Source organism: Zalophus californianus, chromosome 7, assembly GCF_009762305.2.
Source record: "Zalophus californianus isolate mZalCal1 chromosome 7, mZalCal1.pri.v2, whole genome shotgun sequence".
Taxonomy (NCBI): domain Eukaryota; kingdom Metazoa; phylum Chordata; class Mammalia; order Carnivora; family Otariidae; genus Zalophus; species Zalophus californianus.
In genome coordinates this window covers 112062359-112075030 of record NC_045601.1, presented here as the reverse complement: position 1 = coordinate 112075030, position 12672 = coordinate 112062359, and the positions used below count along the sequence as shown (strand labels likewise).

Genomic DNA, 12672 nt, shown 5'->3' with positions numbered 1-12672 from the left:
GAAGAAAAAAGGTAACTGACACCTGTTGGGGGTAGGGACAGTAAAGTCTAGATCCGGTTAACATCTAAAGAAATAGGGGCACCGGGGTGGCTCAGGCAGTTAAGCCTCCAACTCTTGGTTTCAGCTCAGGTCATGATCTCAGGGTCATGAGATTGAGCCCCAGATCCAGCTCCACGCTCAGCAAAGAGTCTGCGTGACATTCTCTCTCTCCCTCTCCCTCTCCCCCTGCTCGTGCTCTCTCTCTCTTGCTCTCTAAAATAAACAAAAATCTTTAAAAATTTAAAAAAAAATAAAGAAAGAAAGTGCCAAAATAAACCTAACTGTGATGTTCCAAAAAGGTTCTCTGACTAGGGGAACTTGGGTTGCGTCTACCTTCAGCTCAGGTCATGGTCGCAGGGTCCTGGGATTGAGCCCTGCATCAGGTTCCCTGCTCGGCGGGAAGCCTGCTTCTCCCTCTCCCACTCCCCCTGCTTGCGTTCCCTCTCTCGCTCTGTCTCTCTCTGTCAAATAAATAAATAAAATCTTTAAAAAAAAAAATAGGTTCTCTGACTAAACCAATTCTATATACACTTTCAAAAGAATGAGATTTGGAATCCAATGGAGCTACTTAAGGACCTTACTCAAGAAGAGCTTCTCAAGTACACAAAGAACTTGAACAAAGTTAACAGCCTCATCCAAGCCATGAAACCCAAAGTCACTGTGCTCTGTGGAAGCTGAAATGCGTGCCTTCAAACACGGGTTAAGCAAGCACTTTTCTTCTAAAAGTTTGGAAGGTAAATCAATTTGCCTTGAAATGTTTGGTTCTACTTAAGATTAATCATGGAAACCATTAAATAGTGTAAATGAAATGATACAAGAATAAATGTATAGAATAGGATAAAAATGAAAGCTTTCTGGCAGTATTAGAACTGCAGCTAATGAAATAGATGCAAAACTTCAAGAAATCATAAACAAATCTGTAATCTGTGAAAACTTGCTTTAAAGCGATTTTAAAAACCACTACCTTGACTTCAGAACATTTCCAGAAAATACTGTGAATACACAAGTCAGAAAAATTACTACATTACTACATGGCGACAATAGAGATAATCAGGAGCAGTCAGTTAAGCATCTGCCTTCGGCTCGGGTCATGATATCAGGGGGCTGGGTTGGAGCCCCATGTGGGGCTACCTGCTCAGCAGGGAGTCTGCTTCTCTCTCTCCCTCAGCCCTTCACCCCACTCTTGCATGCTCTCTCTGTCAAATAAATAAATAAATAAAATCTTTAAAAAATATAGAGACAATCAATTTCACCTGAGGAAATAGCTTCATATGACAAAGGATTTATGGTGTTTTAAAATCTGTTTACAAATTCTTTTGACCCACCATCCCCCCCAAAAAAGTGGAGCCTAATTGCCTTCCCTTGAGTGTGGGCTGGTCTTAATGACTTGTTTGTAACAAATGGAATAGAGCAGAAGTGGCAGTGTGTGTTTTCAAAACAGGCCATATAAGGCATGTGGTATCCTCCTTCCTCTTGCATCACTTGCTCTGGGTGAAACCAGCTGACATGTTGTGAGGGTACTCAAACAGCCCAATAAAAGACCTAAGGCCTTGTGCCAACAGCCATGTGAGGCAGCCATCTTGGAAGCAGACCCTCCAGTCCCAATCAAGACTTGGGCTGACTGCGGCAGTCCTGGCCAACAGCTGGAGGGCAATTCATCAGAGACTCTGAGCCAAAACCATCCAACTAAGCTGCAAAGGAATTCCTAACCCACAGAAATCATTAGATAAGAAATGTTTGGGGGCTCCTGGATGGCTCAGTCAGTTGGGCCTCCGACTCTTGATGTCAGCTCAGGTCATGATCTCAGGGTTGTGAAACAGAGCTCCCCGTTAGGCTCTGAGCTGGCTATGGAGCCTGCCCAAGATTCTCTCGCTCCCTCTGTCCCTCCCTCTCAGACTTCTCTCTCTCTCGCTCCCTCTGTCCCTCCCTCTCAGACTTCTCTCTCTCTCACTCCCTCTCTTAAAAAAAAAAAAAAAAAGTTTGTTGTTTTAAGCTGCTAATTTGGGGGGGTAATTTGTTACACAGCAATAGATAATACAGGGTTTAATATTTATCCATTTGTATAATTATAATTTTATAAAAGTATTAATTGTGAAGTTAGCCAGAATTGACTCTGCTTTACAAAGATGCTTACAGCTGTAACTTCAGGACTATAACAAATAGGACCCAAGGGATACATCAAACAGGATATACAGAGAACTATTTAACTTGTAAGTAGATTAAAAAACAAACCTGTAGGTGGGGAGAAGGAATAGTGTAGAGAGAAGGGAGAGCAGTATACACTGTTTAGGGTGAGGAGCAAGGTATTTTTCACTAAGTGATAAAAAAGGAGTTCTGAATTTACTTTAAATGTCATTAGCTTGGAAAAGTACAGTTCCTCCTATTGAAGACTTTTGCACCTATATATAGAAAAGTGGAAAATCTGATGTTTATGTAAAATCTCTTGTCAGTCAGCTAAAAAATGTGGGGTCAAATAATAACCACATCTTCACAGGAGACTTAGCACTGGGGCTTTTAAATGTCTACCTCCTTTTCCCGTCTATTCCAAAAATATTATTAAATTATCTTCACTCATTCAGGCAGTTATTAAAATTCTAACCTCCTCCAACAACTCTTCCCAAATCAGCAGAAACAAGATTGGATTTCTCCATCTGGACATCCCCATGCTGATGTCAGTAGATGACGTGAAGACCACTGGCTCTGGGGTCCGGGCCTCAGGCTGAATCCCTGTCCCACCTCACTGGCCACAAATGGCAGGCAAACTTTTCTCCCCATTTTGTATCTCAGTTGCTTTATCAGTAAAATGGGGATAACACCCAATTTACAAACCTGTTATTATAAGGATTAAAGGACATACAGAAAGGCCCTAGCATAATGCAGTGACTTGACAAACAATAGCTGGTTGGTTTTTTTGTTTTATTTTTTTTAAGATTTTATTTATTTGTTTGTTTGAGAGAGAGAACGAGAGAGAGAGAGAGGGAGAGTCAGAGGGAGAAGCAAACTCCCCGCTGAGCAGGGAGTCTGACGCAGGACTAAATCCCGGGACTCCGGGATCATGACCTGAGCTGAAGGCAGATGATTAACCAACTGAGCCACCCAGGCACCCCAATAGCTAGTTGTTAATAACCTTTTTCCTTACGTGTACTATAAGTATATTTCCCAAACCAAGAAAACAAGGACACAGACTGCCAGATATTTTTTGGTACCATATAAAGATGCAAACGCAGTCCAAGAGATTAATATGGATTTATGGCTTTATAATTTCTGGAACATTACTGTAATGTATGAATTGAAATCACAACTGAACCCTGAGGCACTCAACAAGCATCAGAGAACCTAGTCTGTGACCAATATTTACATAGCACTTGTCATATTCTATGTAGTATTATAAATACATTTTTTATCCTCTACCAAAATATATATTCTTTGATTGCTTAAAACTTTGTGTTTATTGGGGTACCTGGGTGGCATAGTCAGTTTAGCATCCCACTCTTTGTTTTGGCTCAGGTCATGATCTCAGGGTCCTGAGACAGAGCCCCATGTCGGGCTCTGCACTCAGCACAAGGTCTGCTTGAGATTCTCTCTCTCTCTCTCTCTCCAACCCCGGCCCTCCTGCTTATGCTTTCCCTCTCTCAAATAAATCTTCAAAATTTTTGGTTTATTTTTATATATTTTGCATGGCTCCTTGCATACATAAGGCAGAATGAATTTAACTTCAAATCCTAGATGTCTGCTCATATCAATATATTCTTAAGATTATAAAATGCACGTATCAGATCTTCCCCTGACAACATGTACACACACTCATTCACACATATCATACCCCCTAACTAAAGCCAGGGTTAGATGCCCAGAGCAATTAGTTCTCAATGGCCAGCACTTTACACAGTTTCTGGCACATGGTAAATACTTAATAAATGTTGACAGAATAAATGAGAGAGACCAAGAGCCCAGGAAGCATGGTGAGTAGCTAACTAGCTAGTCATGAAACTACAAGTTACCTCCTGAAATCTCTTTATTATGTGCTTGTATCTTTGCATAACTAGTGTTTGATTTTCTTATACCATGGAACTCTCTTACAGATTCCTGTCAGAGATGAGAACTAACATTTGTTCTATATGCCAAAAGTCCTCAGTATGTGAGACACATAAGATCCAAAGTGTATCAGCAAACAAGGAATGAGTCTTCATATTCAGGTTCCTCTCAATCTACACTTCTGGGATATCTCCTTGTTCCTTTCCTTTGACCATCTTACTGTAAATTTCCGAGGTACAGGGAGTATATTATTTGCGTATCTTATAAACCTGCAAAGTGCCTAATACAAGACACAGACTGTAATCTTGACACTTGTTATTGACAATTATTTTACAAACTGGACTCTGACATTAAAAATAAAGGGGGGCGGGGGTTAGGACATCTAACATGAAGTCACAGCACCTAGCTAATGCATCAACTATTTGAAAGAAATTTTCTGTAGTTATTGCGTGTGTGTGTGTAAAATTAGAAACAGTATCTTCTCTATGACTCAGCAGAGATATAAGAGGATGAATGAAATCTGTGTGAAGTCTGTGCAATCATGCACAAGGACAGTAATTAAGGGGCTTCCAAGGTTCATTCAAGCAATGCTATGTGCCAAGCATTATGCCAAATCCTGGAGAAGACAGAAATAAGAATGTGATGAAGTCTATGGAACTGGAAAGAACACTGGTGGATCTACAGAGTCTTCAGGCTGCTACCTCCCTAACCTTCTCTGAACTCTCTCCTGGTTCTCCGTTCACCTCAGTCTCTTTGTTAGTCTCTATGCTGGTTTCTCTTCTTTGATCCAGCCTCTAAGTCAGTAGTTCTCAAAGTTTGGTCACGGGAATACCAACATCAGCATCACCTGAGAACTTGTTCAAAATGCAAATTCTCAACCCCATTCAGACCTACTCAATCAGAAACCACAGGCAGGGGGCCCAGCAATCTGCGTTTTATCAAGGCCTCAGGTATCTCTGATGCACACTCAGGTCTAAGGACCAATCAAAATTTGATCTAAGTGTTGATGTCCCAAAGTTCCATTCCTTGCCCTTTCCAGTTCTCTTCTCCAATTTTTGGGTAGTTATATTTTCTTCTTCTACTATCTTCTTCTACTACCTCTACAACACTAATTCTAACTATCACTACTAATAGCAGCAGCTATCATTTATTAAACATTTATAAGCTAGGCACTGTGTTAATCATTGTGTGCATACTATCTTATTTAATCTCCACAAGGATTCTTTAAGGTATTATTAACCCCACTTTTAGGAAGAAATTTAGGCTTAGAGATGTTAAATAACTTGCCCAAGGTCGCCCAAACCAACCAATAAGTGAAACAGATCTGACCTCAGGTTTTCCTGACTCCAAAGTCCACGGCATTAGCTACTATACTCACTCTTAGAATAGTACTATTTCCATAGCCTTGGAGATTGTCACAGTTATTCCTCAACTGTCTCATCAACTCTGGAGTAGAATTCCCAATCACCTACTGGCTCTCTCTAAATTTTACACAGAGACCTGATAATTATTCTTCTTTCCACTGCATATCTGTTCTTCCTCCTGTGTTTTGTAATTTAATGTCATCATAATATGATTGTTACTCAAGCCAGACACATCTTTGACTTCTCACTCTCCCTCCTCTAGATGGTCGTAACATTTAGAGATTTTAACATCTAAATAACATCTTAAAATACCTCTACAGGGCTCCTGGGTGGCTCAGCCGTTAAGCGTCTGCCTTTGGCTCAGGTCATGATCCCAGAGTCCTGGGATAGAGTCCTGCATCGCTTCTCCCTCTGCCTGTCTCTCTCTGTCTCTTATGAATAAATAAATAAAATCTTAAAAAAAAATACCTCTACAGTCGGTCCATTCCCATTCTCCCTCTTCAGGCTCCCAGCATATCTCATCTACATCCTAACTGGTCTCTCTGCCTCTCCACGCTAATGCAATTCTGCGCAGGAACTGCCAGTTAATTTTCTGATCTGATTAGTCCACCTTCCAAGGCTCTCCATCACCCACATAGGGGTGGCATTGGAGGGAGGAAAGTCTAGGCTTTTTAGAATGGAATGGAAGACCCCCTCATAATTTGGCTCCAAATATACCTTTCCTGTCTCATTAAGAAACAACTCAAGGTTTTCCAAAAACCCTATTAATTTTAATCTTTGGCTACTTTGCTTATGCTCTCCCCTCTGCTTGGAATGCTTCTTTTCCCTTTTACATATACAAAATTCTACTTAACCTGCAGGGCTAAGTTCTATCCTCTTCTCTTTAAAGCCTTCCTGATTATATCAATTTTTCCCCAGCCAAAGTCATCAATGCCCTCAGCATTTTACTTATTCCGAAGTGATTAACTCTTATAACACACCACATTTAGGGGTTCGTCTAGTCTGATGAACACTTAGTATCTCAGGGGGTAGACCGTGTCTTATTGTTTTGAGTTACCAGCACCTACCACAGTATCTAGCCATAGCTAGCACCCAATAAATATTTGCTGAGTTGTTAAATAATGCAACATTTAGTGTTGCAACTTTACACAGGGTAGGTTAGCAATTCAACTTCAGGTTTAGGTACCACTCAAAAGAATTTCCCCATAACAACAAAAGATATTATAAAGACCAAAGGTTCAATATTCAGCGGCAACATTTTTAATTTTCTCAAGTCTTTTTGTCAATATTTGTTAGCATCCTTCTTCAAATAGACTCCTTTCCCAGCAAACATTATTTGTATATTTTACAGGATTAGCAGTAACTTCAATCCTCGCAGACCACTGTAAGAGATAATCCCAAGCAAAACTGTGTCACCGAGAGTGGCTGGATAATTGCTTTGGGTACATCATTTCAGATTTCCAATGGAGAGGCCCAAGCACATCAGGTAGATTTTAGAAATGGGGACACGCACTGCTGACTAAACACATAAGATACACTCACATTAGTGAGGCATTTATTCAAATTAGTAACTGAAATCAGAAGTGTACAACAACCTGATCCTGGTTCAACCATAATATCCCTTAATCTTAAGTAAGGATAACACATATTCTTGTCTAAGACTCTATTTTTTTTTTCTAAGACTCTATTTTAACACAGCTCCCATCCCACCCAGCAGGCAGGCCCTATCCCGTTATCAGTGGGATGCTGATAAGCCTGGCTTAGTCTTAACACTTTTCCCTTCCCAATCTCCTAAACCTTATCTCTCCAGTATCTCCCCATCAGTGATCACCTACCCCATTCACCCGACAGGACAGGAAGGTCTCCTCAACATATCCCCCATCAAGCACACTCACACGATTTTCTCAACATGTGATTTCTTATCTCTTCTCTAATTCAAATTTTATAGCTCTTTCAAAGACGGGATCAAATCTTCCCTCTTCCAAAAAGTTCACTAGGTCAGCCCACCACAGGTCTTAGCTTTTCTAAATTTCTACTGCACTTAAAGTACAGCTCCTCCCACAGCACTTATTTACATACTGCCTCATTTGGTTTCATGATGATTTGACATACATATGCTTGTTTTCCCAGCCAGACTGTTTACTCTTAAAAAAAAAAAAAGCCAGGTCTTCTATGTCATTTGTACCCACAACCCTCCTCCCACATGTAACATGATATAGGGCAGGAGGGCACATGTATTAACTACTTGATGAATTGAGTTAAATGTTTGCTATACATTAATAAACACTCAGACACAGTGCAATATATAACAAATACCTATTGTGTGCCTACTCTGCAGCAAACTTTTGTAGATGCTTAAGAATAAAATCCTTCTGAATGCTTATGAATAAAAATGACATGATACCTGTCCTAAAAACTGGTACAGTCCGCAGAGCAAGAGACATTGAATTTCCAGTACTCTAAGTGCTACAGAGCAAGGTTATTATTGGTTCCAAGATGTAAGCACCTCAGGCAGCATACTTTACAGAGCCTCAGTTATGAAACTGAACCACAAAATTTTAGAGCTGAATGAAAACTCACAAGTTATTTTCTTCAATTTTCTTGCACAGGTCACGATTAAATTTCAGGATAGTCTCTGTACCAGTTCTAGACATTGCCTTAATCAAAAGTCAGGAAATACTGACTTCTTCCCTACCTCCAATACTCTTTTTCTCCCAAGGATGATAACTACAACCGCCACATATTGACTCATGAGGGGATGCAGCGCCCTGAGAGCACTGGTCCGATGATTTGCTGCACCTTACACTCAGGCTTGCCCGACCACCACCATGTTCTAGCCCGCACATTGAACAGAATCTGTATTTTCTGCCTAGTAACTAGCAAGTCTGTACTACTTTTAAGGAAAACAAAAAACAGTGCCTCCCTACTTTCTTGGCCCTCAAAATTACAGAAACACAACAGGGTTCTGAGAAATAAAACAGCTGATTTGAGTCTACGAGGAAGTGAGAACTTAGGATGGATATCCGCCCCCGGCCTCAAAATCCTTAGCAACAATGTGATACAGAATGCCTAGGGCAAAGTTGTACGCGTGCATTAGGCACGTGCACATACATGTGAAGTTGGAAACTCGGGCAACAGGTTGGCCGCCCCCTTTCAGTACTGACAGATCGCCTTCCCCAGGTCGTGGGTGTGTCTGACGCCGCACGCCGGCACTGATTCACAACTCTCTCCATAACAACCGGCTCCTCCTTGGAGCCCAGCCAGGGCAGGGGTGAGGAAGGCCCCAGCATGCCAAACTTTCCGAACCCCAACCCCACGTCCGCAGTTCCGCCTCCTCTCGGTCTCTGTCAACCTTGTCTCAGTCAGGCTACGAGACTGCTCTAGGAACCTGGGCTTCTCCAGATTCCGACTCCTCTGTCTGGGAGCCCGGCAAAGTCACCCCGACACCCCCAGACACCTACTTCCCACTACACCTTCCGGGACCACACTGTCTCCACCGGCCCCTCGCTGCCGCTTCCCGGATCGCCCGCGCCCAGAAACTGACCCTCGTCAGCCCCCGTCCCCGCTCCTTCCCCGCCCCCGGAAAAAGCGGCAGAGGGGCGTGGAGCGGCGCGCGCGGGTGCGGTGGGGGCGCGCGTTCCCGCGCCGAGCCCGCGCAGCAGGTGCGGCCAGGCCCCACCTCCCCTGCGAGGCCCCGGCTACTCACCCCAACGATGGTCCTCTGCGACCTAGCCTCCCGTACGGACGCCTCTTCCGCCTGCTCCGCACGCACCTCGTAGCCACCGCCCCCTCGGCCGCTGGCGTCGCCGCCGTCCTCGCCGCCGCCGCCGCCGCCGCCGCCGCCGCCGCCGGCGCGGCGCGCGTCCGCCCTCACGCACACCGCCGTGGCCGCGCACGCGCCTCTGCGCGCTGGCGTCACTTAGCAACCGGTTGGCGGCGGGGAGGCGGGATCTGAGGGTTTAGGGCCGGAGGTCGCCTCTGACGGGTTTTGCGGCGTTTCCCCACCCCCCTGACCCGTCGCCCTCCTGAGCTGTGGGCCCCAGGGTGTGGCTGCCCTGCCGGCACCTGGCTCCGGTAAGTCACGTCACTATACGTCACTGTATGGCGTCACCGATCGCGTCACTGCAGATGGGAAGGTCCCTGTCGTGAGGTTCCGGAGCCCCTGTGGTGGAAAGAGCAGTGGCCTCGTCCAGACTGGCGCCGATCCCATCGGTACTTATGCGAAGTGTGGGAAGGTTCTACAGGGAGTGGAACCAGAAGGGGCTGAGGGCGCAGTCAACGTGGAAAACTGCTGAGTGACACTCGTTAACCCAGCAGCAGGGTGTGATGGACCGAGCCTTGAATTCCCCCGTTACCTCATTTTATTGTAAATGGGGCTAACAGTACCCATCCTGCCTACATTGGAGAATTATGAGGCTAAGAAGAAATAATGTATGCAAACGTGCTTTGTAGAGTATAAAGCCCATTAGACTTTAAAATATTTTTATTATAGGAGAAGGCAGCCAAGCAAGAGCAGATGAGAGCAGGGACTTGAGAGTCAGAGAAACTTAGGTTCAAGTCTGATCCTGACTGATGTTGGATAGTCAGTTTTGCTTGACGCTTGGACAAACTGGGGTACCAGGGTGTGGGGGTTTGGAGACTAACAATAAAGGATGTTTCTTGAGCAAAGGTATGGAAGTGAAGTTGGACAGGACGAGTAAGACCTGAGACCAGGAGACGAGTATTGAGGCCATTGCTGTACTCCAGCAATGAAGTGATTAGAGCCTTAACAAAGGTATTGGCAGTGGGAATGTAGGAGAAAGAATAGATGTGAGTACTGTTAAGGTGGTAGAATTGACAGCACTGACTGGGGGATAAGTAAGTAGGACAAGTTTCTAGTATGGATGCTGGAAGAGATGGTGGAACCATTTAGCAAGATGGGAAGAAAGATGAGTCTGGGTTATCCACCAGTTTCCCTACTAAGTTACTAGATAGTGGTGGTGACAGTCTTGGAGGATGATCAGATTTGTGGGATGAGATGGTGATGAGTTCAAATATAAATCTGCTTATTGGGGAAACAATCTCCACTCATGATGTTTCTTTCCATTTGGGGTGATATCCATTAATACAATACTCCTGGCTTCTCACTGCACCTGCCCCAGCTCACTCCTCCCTGGAGCAATGACTTCGTGATTGGTGGATTTAAAAGGAGAAACTGGGCATATATAGCCCATCCCATTCTTTTTCTTAAAAGAAAAGTGCCTTCAAGGAATTGCCTTGATGGTGTTCTCTGCCTCTCCAGCAGCAGGACCTGGGGTGGTGTTGAGGGTGCCTGGTCCAGGACGACAGTTAGTAAACCTATTTAATTTCATAATTTTGTATTAGGAAGCTCTCTGCCCACAGGTAATATCCAGTACCAACTTCATCAGTTGTATTATACAGAATAATGGTCCCCCAAAATAGTTCATGTCCTAATCTACAGAATCTCGTAAATGTGTTCCCTCCCTTATGTGGCAAAAGGGACTTTGCAGATGGGATTAGTTAAGGATCTTGAGATGAAGAGATTATTTTAGATTATCTGGCTGGGCTTGGAGGTAGGAAGATCAGAATCAGGGAAAGAGATATGATGATGGAAACAAAAGTCAGAAAGAGAGATTTGAAGAATCTGCACTATGGGCATTGAAGATGGCACTGAGGAATGCAGACACCTTCTGGAAGCTGGAAAAGGCAAGGAAATGGATTCTTCCTTAAAGCCCCCAGAGAGAACACAGCTCTGCCAATACCTTGATTTTAGGATTTCTAATCTCCAGAACTGTCAGGTAATAAATTTGTGTTGTTTACTAAGTTTGTGATATTTGTTACAACAGCAGTAGGAAACCAATACAGTCAGTAGTAAAGATGATAGTTGGTCTTCTGCCGCATCCTCCTTTATTTGAAAGAGAAGGGTGCAGGTTCTCAGGCTCTCTCAAAGACTGCTGCATTGTGACTGTGACTTGATGGAGGGAACCTCCACATCCAGAGGGAAGTATCCAATAAGCAGTTGAATTACACAGATCTATGAATGAGGAGAGAGGTTAAGTCAAAATAAAATAGATTTAGAGGACATTAACTTTTAATTGGTAATTTAAGTCCTAGGTATGGATGAGATCAATCAGGGAGAAACAATAGAAGAAACAATAAAGAAGACCAAGGATGGAGTTCCAGGAAGCACTAGCTATAAAAAGGAGTGGCAGATGAACAGACACCCACAAAGAAGTCTGAGGAACTTGGATAATGCCTCAAGGCTGTAATGTCTCAAAAGCCAGTGTTGGAAAGAATTGCAAGATGGAGATGAGGTCAGCAGAGTCAGAGATCACAAGTAGGTCAAGTATATCAAGTGCTGAAAAGCACTGACTGGATTTAGCAACACAAAAGTGATTGGTGACCAATGATAATGGCTTTAGTGAGGTAGTAGATATAAACATCAAATTAGTGGGGTCTGAAAGGCAGGTCAATATAGTTGACTGGACTCTAGAGTGGTTGATGGGTGTTTGAGACTCTAGTCTTGGTTCTGGCAATTAACTAGCTAGGTAACCTTGGGCAAATCACTTAACTATTCCAGGCTTTGGTTTTCTCATCTACCCAAGGAGAGATCAGGCTGAGTCTGTGATTTTCACATAAATTCCTAGGTAATCCCAACTTTCTATTAGGCTTATTTGCTTATAACAGCACACTTCAAATCACACACTTCAAATCCTACTCAGATCATTTCACCAAACATTGAGAGTTAGTATGTTATATGCCAGCTTCTGTCCAGATACTATGGATCTGATAGAGTTATCTGAGAAGCTCACAGTTTTGGAAGGGAGATAAACACAGAAGTATGTAACTAATTGCCATAGTTCTTTTTTAAGCAAAGCAAGGTACAAATTGAATGAACTATTAACTGTAACACAGTATATACTGCATGCTATAGTAGAAATCTGTCCAAAGTGAAATAAGGGATGTATAAAGTGATACAGATAAAGGAGCAATCAGTTTTGTCTAATGGAAATCAAGGTATTTACCTATTCTCTAGGCACAGTGTGCTTCAAAAATGGACATAACTGTACCAATGACATTTCCCATGGTGATTTAAAAAAATGAGAGTTGTGCTAAGTCAGTGCCAATCTTTTAACATTCCTTCTAGGTAGTTTTGTTGTGATCTGAAAGGTTATTTATGTACAACTACTTCTAAACTAAATACACTGTTGAACTGGGGGGAAATGGACATACG

At 43.2% G+C, this 12672-nt stretch overlaps 1 protein-coding gene across 6 annotated transcripts in view; it reads right to left on the bottom strand.

Annotated features, from left to right (window-relative positions):
- Nucleotides 1-9285, bottom strand: part of BTBD9 (BTB domain containing 9) — a 437181-nt gene extending 427896 nt beyond the window's left edge. For 3 of the 6 annotated variants that reach the window (XM_027601879.2, XM_035728511.1, XM_027601883.2), the window contains exon 1: nt 9145-9285. The gene's annotated coding sequence lies outside the window, so the exon portion shown is untranslated. Of the gene's footprint in view, nt 1-8899; nt 8974-9144 lie in introns of those variants that run through there. The other 3 variants (XM_027601880.2, XM_027601881.2, XM_027601878.2) reach the window with 3 other exon arrangements.
- Nucleotides 9286-12672: the final 3387 nt, after the last annotated feature.